This window comes from Oncorhynchus nerka, linkage group LG27 (genome assembly GCF_034236695.1).
Source record: "Oncorhynchus nerka isolate Pitt River linkage group LG27, Oner_Uvic_2.0, whole genome shotgun sequence".
Taxonomy (NCBI): domain Eukaryota; kingdom Metazoa; phylum Chordata; class Actinopteri; order Salmoniformes; family Salmonidae; genus Oncorhynchus; species Oncorhynchus nerka.
The window spans coordinates 90,079,414-90,094,236 of record NC_088422.1 but is presented as its reverse complement, the minus strand read 5'-3'; the positions used below and the strand labels follow the sequence as shown (position 1 = coordinate 90,094,236).

General features: G+C 48.0%; 1 protein-coding gene across 1 annotated transcript in view; it reads left to right on the top strand.

Moving 5' to 3' along the window:
* Nucleotides 1-14,823, top strand: part of LOC115115787 (paired box protein Pax-6) — a 39,536-nt gene that overhangs the window by 613 nt on the left and 24,100 nt on the right. The gene's annotated exons all lie outside the window — the stretch shown is intronic.

Below are 14,823 nucleotides of genomic sequence, written 5' to 3'. Positions count from 1 at the left end.
GACAGCCAACACATCTCCACCAGACATGTGACAGGAAGGAGCTCTAAGCATTCTGTGAGAGAATAAGCAGTATGGATGGGCCATTTAACGCATGAAGAGAGGTGGAGCCCCATCAGTCTCGCTCCTTCCTCTCTATTCGTCTAGAATAGTCTATATGTCTATATACAACATCAATGTCTGCATCCTCAGCTGCTCTGTGAGAAACCCTGATGTTGGTCCTTGGATCATCCACTGCAGGTTGTTGTTTAATGACAAGGCCTTGGATCATCCACTGCAGGTTGTTGTTTAATGACAAGGCCTTGGATCATCCACTGCAGGTTGTTGTTTAATGACAAGGCCTTGGATCATCCACTGCAGGTTGTTGTTTAATGACAAGGCCTTGGATCACCCACTGCAGGTTGTTGTTTAATGACAAGGCCTTGGATCATCCACTGCAGGTTGTTGTTTAATGACAAGGCCTTGGATCATCCACTGCAGGTTGTTGTTTAATGACAAGGCCTTGGATCACCCACTGCAGGTTGTTGTTTAATGACAAGGCCTTGGATCACCCACTGCAGGTTGTTGTTTAATGACAAGGCCTTGGATCATCCACTGCAGGTTGTTGTTTAATGACAAGGCCTTGGATCATCCACTGCAGGTTGTTGTTTAATGACAAGGCCTTGGATCACCCACTGCAGGTTGTTGTTTAATGACAAGGCCTTGGATCACCCACTGCAGGTTGTTGTTTAATGACAAGGCCTTGGATCACCCACTGCAGGTTGTTGTTTAATGACAAGGCCTTGGATCACCCACTGCAGGTTGTTGTTTAATGACAAGGCCTTGGATCACCCACTGCAGGTTGTTGTTTAATGACAAGGCCTTGGATCACCCACTGCAGGTTGTTGTTTAATGACAAGGCCTTGGATCACCCACTGCAGGTTGTTGTTTAATGACAAGGCCTTGGATCACCCACTGCAGGTTGTTGTTTAATGACAAGGCCTTGGATCACCCACTGCAGGTTGTTGTTTAATGACAAGGCCTTGGATCACCCACTGCAGGTTGTTGTTTAATGACAAGGCCTTGGATCACCCACTGCAGGTTGTTGTTTAATGACAAGGCCTTGGATCATCCACTGCAGGTTGTTGTTTAATGACAAGGCCTTGGATCACCCACTGCAGGTTGTTGTTTAATGACAAGGCCTTGGATCACCCACTGCAGGTTGTTGTTTAATGACAAGGCCTTGGATCATCCACTGCAGGTTGTTGTTTAATGACAAGGCCTTGGATCATCCACTGCAGGTTGTTGTTTAATGACAAGGCCTTGGATCATCCACTGCAGGTTGTTGTTTAATGACAAGGCCTTGGATCACCCACTGCAGGTTGTTGTTTAATGACAAGGCCTTGGATCACCCACTGCAGGTTGTTGTTTAATGACAAGGCCTTGGATCACCCACTGCAGGTTGTTGTTTAATGACAAGGCCTTGGATCACCCACTGCAGGTTGTTGTTTAATGACAAGGGCCTTAATGGATCAGGTTGTTGTTTAATGACAAGGCCTTGGATCCACTGCAGGTTGTTGTTTAATGACAAGGCCTTGGATCACCCACTGCAGGTTGTTGTTTAATGACAAGGCCTTGGATCACCCACTGCAGGTTGTTGTTTTAATGACAAGGCCAGGTTGATCAATGACCATCACCCACTGCAGGTTGTTGTTTAATGACAAGGCCTTGGATCACCCAGGTTGTTGTTTAATGACAAGGCCTTGCAGGTTGTTGTTTAATGACAAGGCCTTGGATCACCCACTGCAGGTTGTTGTTTAATGACAAGGCCTTGGATCACCCACTGCAGGTTGTTGTTTAATGACAAGGCCTTGGATCACCCACTGCAGGTTGTTGTTTAATGACAAGGCCTTGGATCACCCACTGCAGGTTGTTGTTTAATGACAAGGCCTTGGATCACCCACTGCAGGTTGTTGTTTAATGACAAGGCCTTGGATCACCCACTGCAGGTTGTTGTTTAATGACAAGGCCTTGGATCACCCACTGCAGGTTGTTGTTTAATGACAAGGCCTTGGATCACCCACTGCAGGTTGTTGTTTAATGACAAGGCCTTGGATCACCCACTGCAGGTTGTTGTTTAATGACAAGGCCTTGGATCACCCACTGCAGGTTGTTGTTTAATGACAAGGCCTTGGATCATCCACTGCAGGTTGTTGTTTAATGACAAGGCCTTGGATCACCCACTGCAGGTTGTTGTTTAATGACAAGGCCTTGGATCACCCACTGCAGGTTGTTGTTTAATGACAAGGCCTTGGATCATCCACTGCAGGTTGTTGTTTAATGACAAGGCCTTGGATCACCCACTGCAGGTTGTTGTTTAATGATCACAATGGCCTTGGATCACCCACTGCAGGTTGTTGTTTAATGACAAGGCCTTGGATCACCCACTGCAGGTTGTTGTTTAATGACAAGGCCTTGGATCATCCACTGCAGGTTGTTGTTTAATGACAAGGCCTTGGATCACCCACTGCAGGTTGTTGTTTAATGACAAGGCCTTGGATCACCCACTGCAGGTTGTTGTTTAATGACAAGGCCTTGGATCACCCACTGCAGGTTGTTGTTTAATGACAAGGCCTTGGATCACCCACTGCAGGTTGTTGTTTAATGACAAGGCCTTGGATCACCCACTGCAGGTTGTTGTTTAATGACAAGGCCTTGGATCATCCACTGCAGGTTGTTGTTTAATGACAAGGCCTTGGATCACCCACTGCAGGTTGTTGTTTAATGACAAGGCCTTGGATCATCCACTGCAGGTTGTTGTTTAATGACAAGGCCTTGGATCACCCACTGCAGGTTGTTGTTTAATGACAAGGCCTTGGATCACCCACTGCAGGTTGTTGTTTAATGACAAGGCCTTGGATCATCCACTGCAGGTTGTTGTTTAATGACAAGGCCTTGGATCACCCACTGCAGGTTGTTGTTTAATGACAAGGCCTTGGATCATCCACTGCAGGTTGTTGTTTAATGACAAGGCCTTGGATCACCCACTGCAGGTTGTTGTTTAATGACAAGGCCTTGGATCACCCACTGCAGGTTGTTGTTTAATGACAAGGCCTTGGATCATCCACTGCAGGTTGTTGTTTAATGACAAGGCCTTGGATCACCCACTGCAGGTTGTTGTTTAATGACAAGGCCTTGGATCATCCACTGCAGGTTGTTGTTTAATGACAAGGCCTTGGATCACCCACTGCAGGTTGTTGTTTAATGACAAGGCCTTGGATCATCCACTGCAGGTTGTTGTTTAATGACAAGGCCTTGGATCACCCACTGCAGGTTGTTGTTTAATGACAAGGCCTTGGATCATCCACTGCAGGTTGTTGTTTAATGACAAGGCCTTGGATCACCCACCAGGTTGTTGTTTAATGACAAGGCCTGGATCATCCAGGTTGTTGTTTAATGACAAGGCCTTGGATCACCCACTGCAGGTTGTTGTTTAATGACAAGGCCTTGGATCACCCACTGCAGGTTGTTGTTTAATGACAAGGCCTTGGATCATCCACTGCAGGTTGTTGTTTAATGACAAGGCCTTGGATCACCCACTGCAGGTTGTTGTTTAATGACAAGGCCTTGGATCATCCACTGCAGGTTGTTGTTTAATGACAAGGCCTTGGATCACCCACTGCAGGTTGTTGTTTAATGACAAGGCCTTGGATCATCCACTGCAGGTTGTTGTTTAATGACAAGGCCTTGGATCATCCACTGCAGGTTGTTGTTTAATGACAAGGCCTTGGATCACCCACTGCAGGTTGTTGTTTAATGACAAGGCCTTGGATCACCCACTGCAGGTTGTTGTTTAATGACAAGGCCTTGGATCACCCACTGCAGGTTGTTGTTTAATGACAAGGCCTTGGATCATCCACTGCAGGTTGTTGTTTAATGACAAGGCCTTGGATCACCCACTGCAGGTTGTTGTTTAATGACAAGGCCTTGGATCATCCACTGCAGGTTGTTGTTTAATGACAAGGCCTTGGATCACCCACTGCAGGTTGTTGTTTAATGACAAGGCCTTGGATCATCCACTGCAGGTTGTTGTTTAATGACAAGGCCTTGGATCATCCACTGCAGGTTGTTGTTTAATGACAAGGCCTTGGATCACCCACTGCAGGTTGTTGTTTAATGACAAGGCCTTGGATCACCCACTGCAGGTTGTTGTTTAATGACAAGGCCTTGGATCACCCACTGCAGGTTGTTGTTTAATGACAAGGCCTTGGATCACCCACTGCAGGTTGTTGTTTAATGACAAGGCCTTGGATCATCCACTGCAGGTTGTTGTTTACTGCAGGTCGTTGTTTAATGACAAGGCCTTGGATCACCCACTGCAGGTTGTTGTTTAATGACAAGGCCTTGGATCATCCACTGCAGGTTGTTGTTTAATGACAAGGCCTTGGATCATCCACTGCAGGTTGTTGTTTAATGACAAGGCCTTGGATCATCCCACTGCAGGTTGTTGTTTAATGACAAGGCCTTGGATCACCCACTGCAGGTTGTTGTTTAATGACAAGGCCTTGGATCACCCACTGCAGGTTGTTGTTTAATGACAAGGCCTTGGATCACCCACTGCAGGTTGTTGTTTAATGACAAGGCCTTGGATCACCCACTGCAGGTTGTTGTTTAATGACAAGGCCTTGGATCACCCACTGCAGGTTGTTGTTTAATGACAAGGCCTTGGATCACCCACTGCAGGTTGTTGTTTAATGACAAGGCCTTGGATCATCCACTGCAGGTTGTTGTTTAATGACAAGGCCTTGGATCATCCACTGCAGGTTGTTGTTTAATGACAAGGCCTTGGATCACCCACTGCAGGTTGTTGTTTAATGACAAGGCCTTGGATCACCCACTGCAGGTTGTTGTTTAATGACAAGGCCTTGGATCACCCACTGCAGTTGTTGTTTTGTTTAATGACAAGGCCTTGGATCACCCACTGCAGGTTGTTGTTTAATGACAAGGCCTTGGATCACCCACTGCAGGTTGTTGTTTAATGACAAGGCCTTGGATCACCCACTGCAGGTTGTTGTTTAATGACAAGGCCTTGGATCACCCACTGCAGGTTGTTGTTTAATGACAAGGCCTTGGATCACCCACTGCAGGTTGTTGTTTAATGACAAGGCCTTGGATCACCCACTGCAGGTTGTTGTTTAATGACAAGGCCTTGGATCACCACTGCAGGTTGTTGTTTAATCAAGGCCTTGGATCACCCACTGCAGGTTGTTGTTTAATGACAAGGCCTTGGATCACCCACTGCAGGTTGTTGTTTAATGACAAGGCCTTGGATCATCCACTGCAGGTTGTTGTTTAATGACAAGGCCTTGGATCATCCACTGCAGGTTGTTGTTTAATGACAAGGCCTTGGATCACCCACTGCAGGTTGTTGTTTAATGACAAGGCCTTGGATCATCCACTGCAGGTTGTTGTTTAATGACAAGGCCTTGGATCACCCACTGCAGGTTGTTGTTTAATGACAAGGCCTTGGATCATCCACTGCAGGTTGTTGTTTAATGACAAGGCCTTGGATCATCCACTGCAGGTTGTTGTTTAATGACAAGGCCTTGGATCACCCACTGCAGGTTGTTGTTTAATGACAAGGCCTTGGATCATCCACTGCAGGTTGTTGTTTAATGACAAGGCCTTGGATCAGGTTGTTGTTTAATGACAAGGCCACTGCAGGTTGTTGTTTAATGACAAGGCCTTGGATCACCCACTGCAGGTTGTTGTTTAATGACAAGGCCTTGGATCACCCACTGCAGGTTGTTGTTTAATGACAAGGCCTTGGATCATCCACTGCAGGTTGTTGTTTAATGACAAGGCCTTGGATCATCCACTGCAGGTTGTTGTTTAATGACAAGGCCTTGGATCATCCACTGCAGGTTGTTGTTTAATGACAAGGCCTTGGATCACCCACTGCAGGTTGTTGTTTAATGACAAGGCCTTGGATCACCCACTGCAGGTTGTTGTTTAATGACAAGGCCTTGGATCATCCACTGCAGGTTGTTGTTTAATGACAAGGCCTTGGATCACCCACTGCAGGTTGTTGTTTAATGACAAGGCCTTGGATCATCCACTGCAGGTTGTTGTTTAATGACAAGGCCTTGGATCACCCACTGCAGGTTGTTGTTTAATGACAAGGCCTTGGATCACCCATCAGGTTGTTGTTTAATGACAAGGCCTTGGATCACCCACTGCAGGTTGTTGTTTAATGACAAGGCCTTGGATCATCCACTGCAGGTTGTTGTTTAATGACAAGGCCTTGGATCATCCACTGCAGGTTGTTGTTTTGTTTAATGACAAGGCCTTGGATCACCCACTGCAGGTTGTTGTTTAATGACAAGGCCTTGGATCACCCACTGCAGGTTGTTGTTTAATGACAAGGCCTTGGATCACCCACTGCAGGTTGTTGTTTAATGACAAGGCCTTGGATCACCCACTGCAGGTTGTTGTTTAATGACAAGGCCTTGGATCACCCACTGCAGGTTGTTGTTTAATGACAAGGCCTTGGATCACCCACTGCAGGTTGTTGTTTAATGACAAGGCCAGGTTGTTGTTTAATGACAAGGCCTTGCAGGTTGTTGTTTAATGACAAGGCCTTGGATCATCCACTGCAGGTTGTTGTTTAATGACAAGGCCTTGGATCACCCACTGCAGGTTGTTGTTTAATGACAAGGCCTTGGATCACCCACTGCAGGTTGTTGTTTAATGACAAGGCCTTGGATCACCCACTGCAGGTTGTTGTTTAATGACAAGGCCTTGGATCACCCACTGCAGGTTGTTGTTTAATGACAAGGCCTTGGATCACCCACTGCAGGTTGTTGTTTAATGACAAGGCCTTGGATCACCCACTGCAGGTTGTTGTTTAATGACAAGGCCTTGGATCATCCACTGCAGGTTGTTGTTTAATGACAAGGCCTTGGATCACCCACTGCAGGTTGTTGTTTAATGACAAGGCCTTGGATCACCCACTGCAGGTTGTTGTTTAATGACAAGGCCTTGGATCATCCACTGCAGGTTGTTGTTTAATGACAAGGCCTTGGATCACAGGTTGTTGTTTAATGACACTGCAGGTTGTTGTTTAATGACAAGGCCTTGGATCACCCACTGCAGGTTGTTGTTTAATGACAAGGCCTTGGATCACCCACTGCAGGTTGTTGTTTAATGACAAGGCCTTGGATCACCCACTGCAGGTTGTTGTTTAATGACAAGGCCTTGGATCACCACTGCAGGTTGTTGTTTAATGACAAGGCCTTGGATCATCCACTGCAGGTTGTTGTTTAATGACAAGGCCTTGGATCACCCACTGCAGGTTGTTGTTTAATGACAAGGCCTTGGATCATCCACTGCAGGTTGTTGTTTAATGACAAGGCCTTGGATCACCCACTGCAGGTTGTTGTTTAATGACAAGGCCTTGGATCATCCACTGCAGGTTGTTGTTTAATGACAAGGCCTTGGATCATCCACTGCAGGTTGTTGTTTAATGACAAGGCCTTGGATCACCCACTGCAGGTTGTTGTTTAATGACAAGGCCTTGGATCACCCACTGCAGGTTGTTGTTTAATGACAAGGCCTTGGATCACCCACTGCAGGTTGTTGTTTAATGACAAGGCCTTGGATCATCCACTGCAGGTTGTTGTTTAATGACAAGGCCTTGGATCATCCACTGCAGGTTGTTGTTTAATGACAAGGCCTTGGATCACCCACTGCAGGTTGTTGTTTAATGACAAGGCCTTGGATCATCCACTGCAGGTTGTTGTTTAATGACAAGGCCTTGGATCACCCACTGCAGGTTGTTGTTTAATGACAAGGCCTTGGATCATCCACTGCAGGTTGTTGTTTAATGACAAGGCCTTGGATCACCCACTGCAGGTTGTTGTTTAATGACAAGGCCTTGGATCACCCACTGCAGGTTGTTGTTTAATGACAAGGCCTTGGATCACCCACTGCAGGTTGTTGTTTAATGACAAGGCCTTGGATCACCCACTGCAGGTTGTTGTTTAATGACAAGGCCTTGGATCATCCACTGCAGGTTGTTGTTTAATGACAAGGCCTTGGATCATCCACTGCAGGTTGTTGTTTAATGACAAGGCCTTGGATCATCCACTGCAGGTTGTTGTTTAATGACAAGGCCTTGGATCACCCACTGCAGGTTGTTGTTTAATGACAAGGCCTTGGATCATCCACTGCAGGTTGTTGTTTAATGACAAGGCCTTGGATCACCCACTGCAGGTTGTTGTTTAATGACAAGGCCTTGGATCATCCACTGCAGGTTGTTGTTTAATGACAAGGCCTTGGATCACCCACTGCAGGTTGTTGTTTAATGACAAGGCCTTGGATCATCCACTGCAGGTTGTTGTTTAATGACAAGGCCTTGGATCATCCACTGCAGGTTGTTGTTTAATGACAAGGCCTTGGATCACCCACTGCAGGTTGTTGTTTAATGACAAGGCCTTGGATCACCCACTGCAGGTTGTTGTTTAATGACAAGGCCTTGGATCATCCACTGCAGGTTGTTGTTTAATGACAAGGCCTTGGATCACCCACTGCAGGTTGTTGTTTAATGACAAGGCCTTGGATCATCCACTGCAGGTTGTTGTTTAATGACAAGGCCTTGGATCACCCACTGCAGGTCGTTGTTTAATGACAAGGCCTTGGATCATCCACTGCAGGTTGTTGTTTAATGACAAGGCCTTGGATCATCCACTGCAGGTTGTTGTTTAATGACAAGGCCTTGGATCACCCACTGCAGGTTGTTGTTTAATGACAAGGCCTTGGATCACCCACTGCAGGTTGTTGTTTAATGACAAGGCCTTGGATCACCCACTGCAGGTTGTTGTTTAATGACAAGGCCTTGGATCATCCACTGCAGGTTGTTGTTTAATGACAAGGCCTTGGATCACCCACTGCAGGTTGTTGTTTAATGACAACGCCTTGGATCACCCACTGCAGGTTGTTGTTTAATGACAAGGCCTTGGATCACCCACTGCAGGTTGTTGTTTAATGACAAGACCTTGGATCATCCACTGCAGGTTGTTGTTTAATGACAAGGCCTTGGATCATCCACTGCAGGTTGTTGTTTAATGACAAGGCCTTGGATCACCCACTGCAGGTTGTTGTTTAATGACAAGGCCTTGGATCACCCACTGCAGGTTGTTGTTTAATGACAAGGCCTTGGATCACCCACTGCAGGTTGTTGTTTAATGACAAGGCCTTGGATCACCCACTGCAGGTTGTTGTTTAATGACAAGGCCTTGGATCATCCACTGCAGGTTGTTGTTTAATGACAAGGCCTTGGATCACCCACTGCAGGTTGTTGTTTAATGACAAGGCCTTGGATCATCCACTGCAGGTTGTTGTTTAATGACAAGGCCTTGGATCACCCACTGCAGGTTGTTGTTTAATGACAAGGCCTTGGATCATCCACTGCAGGTTGTTGTTTAATGACAAGGCCTTGGATCATCCACTGCAGGTTGTTGTTTAATGACAAGGCCCTGGATCACCCACTGCAGGTTGTTGTTTAATGACAAGGCCTTGAATCCCCCACTGCAGGTTGTTGTTTAATGACAAGGCCTTGGATCATCCACTGCAGGTTGTTGTTTAATGACAAGGCCTTGGATGAATATCTATTGAAATAACTGAAAGTCTCTTAAATAACACCAGGTGAACATTGGGTCTGGAACGTATAGGTAAATGATTTAAACATATGTATGTTGGATAAGGGCCTCCTTTGTGGCGCTGAATCCAGGCCAACATCATTTTATTAACAGACGTGTAATATACATCCAGTATTTTGCGGTGCGTAATTAACTGCTGCGTTGTGGGGTTCAGGCGCCCCAACACGTTTGTATTTTGAACGGTGCAATACGGTTCCATTAAACGTTATTAAAGCGCAGGGTGTGACGAGCTCTCATTTGTCTTGTCAGGACATCTGACAACCTCGTTAGCTCCCATTTTCCCCTGTCAGCTCACAGTGCGACACGGACACTGACTTCAGCCACTCCTGGCTAGTGAGTGAGAAGTGCGCCTGCTCAGCCCCTCACGAGACACAGCATTATTGTTGCCAGCATCAGGCATCAGAATCAATCACGGGAGAGCCTGCTTGGCAGGTGTCAATCTCGAGTTTAAAACAAAATTCAAGCCACTGTCAATCTTTAATCTAATTTCAAGGGTCAGAGATTTAGAGCAAATCCCCTCGTTAGTACTTTCCCTCTCGACTCTGTGGAAGGCTAGACTGACTGACCGATAGCGCCACCACAATTACAGCGTCCACTGTACAGACGTGGGCCTTTCATTTGTATATAGCAGAGACGTGAGGTGTGAGCATTTGTGTGCAAATGGTGGCTCTTGTTATATAGGGAAGAGCAGCGCTTAATGGCGGAGGATTTTTCAGCTAGCTGCGCTTTCAGATGCAATTGTAGATCGAAGTCAGCCTTGTCACGTTGAGCCAAAGTGAATTCCTAGCATCCAGGACGTGGCTGTCTACTCCGGACAAAATGCATCCAATCACCCCGGGGGAATTCGGATAATGGCTCGATCCAGGGCCAGGGAGCTGGGAGAAAACAAATCAAACCCTCCCTCCACACAGAGACGGAGGCTTATTAAAACATTTCACACATGATAGAGAGAGAGGGAGGGGAGAGACAGAGAGAGAGGGATAGGGAGAGAGAGGGGGGAGCGAAATAGAGAGAGGGGGAGAGAGAGCAAGAGAGAAGGAGAGAGAGATGGGGAGATAGAGAGTGAGAAGGAGAGAGAGAGATGGAGTGATGGGGAGCTAGAGAGAGAGAGAGAGAGAGAGAGAGAGAGAGAGAGAGAGAGAGAGAGCGAGAGAGAGTAGAGAGAAATGGGGAGAGAGAGAGAAAGGGGAGAGAGAGAAATAGACATGAGGGAGTGAGTGAGAAAGAAGCCGAAAAGGAGGGACAGAGAGGAGCAGTGGAGAGGGAGAGAATAGAGAGGAGCAGTGGAGAGGGAGAGAGGGGGAACAGAGAGGAGCAGTGGAGAGGGAGAGAGGGGGAACAGAGAGGAGCAGTGGAGAGGAGAGAGGGGGAACAGAGAGGAGCAGTGGAGAGGGAGAGAGGGGGAACAGAGAGGAGCAGTGGAGATGGAGAGAGGGGGAATAGAGAGGAGCAGTGGAGAGGGAGAGAGGGGGAACAGAGAGGCGCAGTGGAGATGGAGAGAGGGGGAATAGAGAGGAGCAGTGGAGATGGAGAGAGGGGGAATAGAGAGGAGCAGTGGAGAGGGAGAGAGGGGGAACAGAGAGGAGCAGTGGAGATGGAGAGAGGGGGTAAAGGGGAGCAGTGGAGATGGAGAGAGGGGGAACAGAGAGGAGCAGTGGAGATGGAGAGAGGGAGAATATAGAGGAGCAGTGGAGATGGAGAGAGGGGGAATAGAGAGGAGCAGTGGAGATGGAGAGAGGGGGAATAGAGAGGAGCAGTGGAGAGGAGAGAGAGGGAATAGAGAGGAGCAGTGGAGAGGAGAGAGGGGGAATAGAGAGGAGCAGTGGATAGGGAGAGAGGGGGAATAGAGAGGAGCTGTGGAGATGGAGAGAGGGGAATAGAGAGGAGCAGTGGAGAGGGAGAGAGGGGGAATAGAGAGGAGCAGTGGAGAGGGAGAGAGGGGAATAGAGAGGAGCAGTGGAGATGGGAGAGGGGGAATAGAGAGGAGCAGTGGAGATGGAGAGAGGGGGAATAGAGAGGAGCAGTGGAGAGGGAGAGAGGGGGAATAGAGAGGAGCAGTGGAGAGGGAGAGAGGGGGAATAGAGAGGAGCAGTGGGGACAGAGAGGAGCAGTGGAGAGGGAGAGGGGGAATAGAGAGGAGCAGTGGAGAGGGAGAGAGGGGGAATAGAGAGGAGCAGTGGAGAGGGAGAGAGGGGGAATAGAGAGGAGCAGTGGAGAGGGAGAGAGGGGGAATAGAGAGGAGCAGTGGGGACAGAGAGGAGCAGTGGAGAGGAAGAGAGGGGGAATAGAGAGGAGCAGTGGAGAGGGAGAGAGGGGGAACAGAGAGGAGCAGTGGAGATGGAGAGAGGGGGAATATAGAGGAGCAGTGGAGATGGAGAGAGGGGGAATAGAGAGGAGCAGTGGAGATGGAGAGAGGGGGAATAGAGAGGAGCAGTGGAGAGGAGAGAGGGGGAATAGAGAGGAGCAGTGGAGAGGGAGAGAGGGGAATAGAGAGGAGCAGTGGAGAGGGAGAGAGGGGGAATAGAGAGGAGCAGTAGAGATGGAGAGAGGGGGAATATAGAGGAGCAGTGGAGATGGAGAGGGGGAATAGAGAGGAGCAGTGGAGAGGGAGAGAGGGGGAATAGAGAGGAGCAGTGGAGAGGGGAGAGGGGGAATAGAGAGGAGCAGTGGAGAGGGAGAGAGGGGGAATAGAGAGGAGCAGTGGAGAGGGAGAGAGGAGGAATAGAGAGGAGCAGTGGAGATTGAGAGGGGGAATAGAGAGGAGCAGTGGAGAGGGAGAGAGGGGGAATAGAGAGGAGCAGTGGATAGGGAGAGAGGAGGAATAGAGAGGAGCAGTGGAGATGGAGAGAGGGGAATAGAGAGGAGCAGTGGTGAGGGAGAGAGGGGAATAGAGAGGAGCAGTGGAGATGGAGAGAGGGGGAATAGAGAGGAGCAGTGGAGAGGGAGAGAGGGGGAATAGAGAGGAGCAGTGGAGAGGGAGAGAGGGGAATAGAGAGGAGCAGTGGAGAGGAGAGAGGGGGAATAGAGAGGAGCAGTGGAGAGGGAGAGAGGGGAATAGAGAGGAGCTGTGGAGATGGAGAGAGGGGGAATAGAGAGGAGCAGTGGAGATGGAGAGAGGGGGATAGAGAGGAGCAGTGGAGAGGGAGAGAGGGGGAATAGAGAGGAGCAGTGGAGAGGGAGAGAGGGGGAATAGAGAGGAGCAGTGGAGATGGAGAGGGGGAATAGAGAGGAGCTGTGGAGATGGAGAGGGGGAATAGAGAGGAGCAGTGGAGATGGAGAGAGGGGGAATAGAGAGGAGCAGTGGAGATGGAGAGGGGGAATAGAGAGGAGCAGTGGAGAGGGAGAGAGGGGGAATAGAGAGGAGCAGTGGAGAGGGAGAGAGGGGGAATAGAGAGGAGCAGTGGAGATGGAGAGAGGGGAAATAGAGAGGAGAGGGGAACAGGGGATTGATTACACATATGGGGCACATTAATTAACTAATTCGTGTGAACAGTTCTCTTAATAGGCCTATGTAGACTTGTACATGCACAATTCGAATACATTCATACGGATTGCATTTTGGGCATATTAAGTCGTAATGGTGTGGCCTAATGGTGTCGCCTAACTGAGGTGGAAGACGTGATGTGACAGGCTATAGATGACCTAATTGATCTCTTATTCATTCCGAGTTCTGAAAACGTCGTTGAAATTAAAGCATGTATTGGATGTCACAATTAATAACATGTAGCTTTCCGTTCCCTTCAGCAGCATGAGTTGAGCTCTCTCATGACGCGCCGTTTATCTCATTTTACTGTCTTGTTTGTTGATGTTCGTTTAGCTATCTATTCAATGAAAATAATCAACCAACAAATAACGTCACAATAGAGAACACGCACAACAAATGTGAACGCTCCACACCATCTCGTTGGTGTTCAGACGTACCTTGCTGCCATTGCAATCAATCCAAACCAAGACGTGAAAATCCTCCTCCATTCAGAAGTCTTCAACTTTCTCCCTGTATCTCTCCGCTTCTCGTTAGGACCTTTATCTCTGTGTGCAACGGCGGCAGTAAACAGGCGGCTCGTGACGCGTATTTAGCAGCATAATGTTCTGCATGGCTGGAGAGGGGAGGCTGAACATTACGGGATTTGTTTTACATTTTATCAGTCTGAGCGAACAAGAGATTGTCATTCCCTGGATAGCTCGTGTTTCAATTGGACCCAAACTCTCCATCGAATTCCTTGCATTTCTGTCTCTTCGCTATTCACAATCAAAAGTACAAATATTAGGCCTATATATAAAATAATGTAAATAGGCCTATACTACATTGAAATAATTAGGTTATTATTGTTCTACTGTTATGATGCTATTGTTTTTGTCGCTTTTATTGCCACATTAATAATGTACTATAACTTTACAGTATTTACACTGTAACAACACACATACTTTCAAGTATTGGCTGCCTGAAATAATTTTTTGCAGACAATTCTTACATCAAATTAGGCTTATTATTAATAAAATATCCACAATAAAAAAAATGTTGGGCCATCTCAACCTTTCCTATGAGAGAGAGAGAGAGAGAGAGAGAGAGAGAGAGAGAGAGAGAGAGAGAGAGAGAGAGAGAGAGAGAGAGAGAGAGAGAGAGAGAGAGAGAGAGAGAGCGGCTGGTGTGGCTGTCTGTGTGTGCTGTTGTACTGTATGCATTAGGAAGCGGGGTGACGGTGGTAGAGGGAAGACCGGCTGGACAGATTTGCGTTCACGCCTGATCGGCTTCTGGAGAGCGGGGCCGTGTGGGCAGGAGACGGGAGCACCTGGTCTAGCCACAGCATCCCGTCTCGTTTTATTGACAGCCTGATAAGCGGGGCCAAGCCGTGCGGTTTCCAGCACGGATGTCAAGAACCCTGATGCGTTGCACGGTTTCACGACCTCCTAATGGTGGTTACTCCAAATAAAGGCCCAAACACAGGTAGTTCTGACCGCCCCGTACCTGCGCCGCCCGGACTCTTCCTGAGAGACGCGTGGCACTGCTGTTGTCCATTTACTCTCCGACCTCCTGTTCAAATTGACACAAACGACAGAGGTTGTGACATGTGTCTGCAGGCTTTTAGCCTGCCTTTCTGAAGGGGGAAACTGGGGGCATATTACGGGT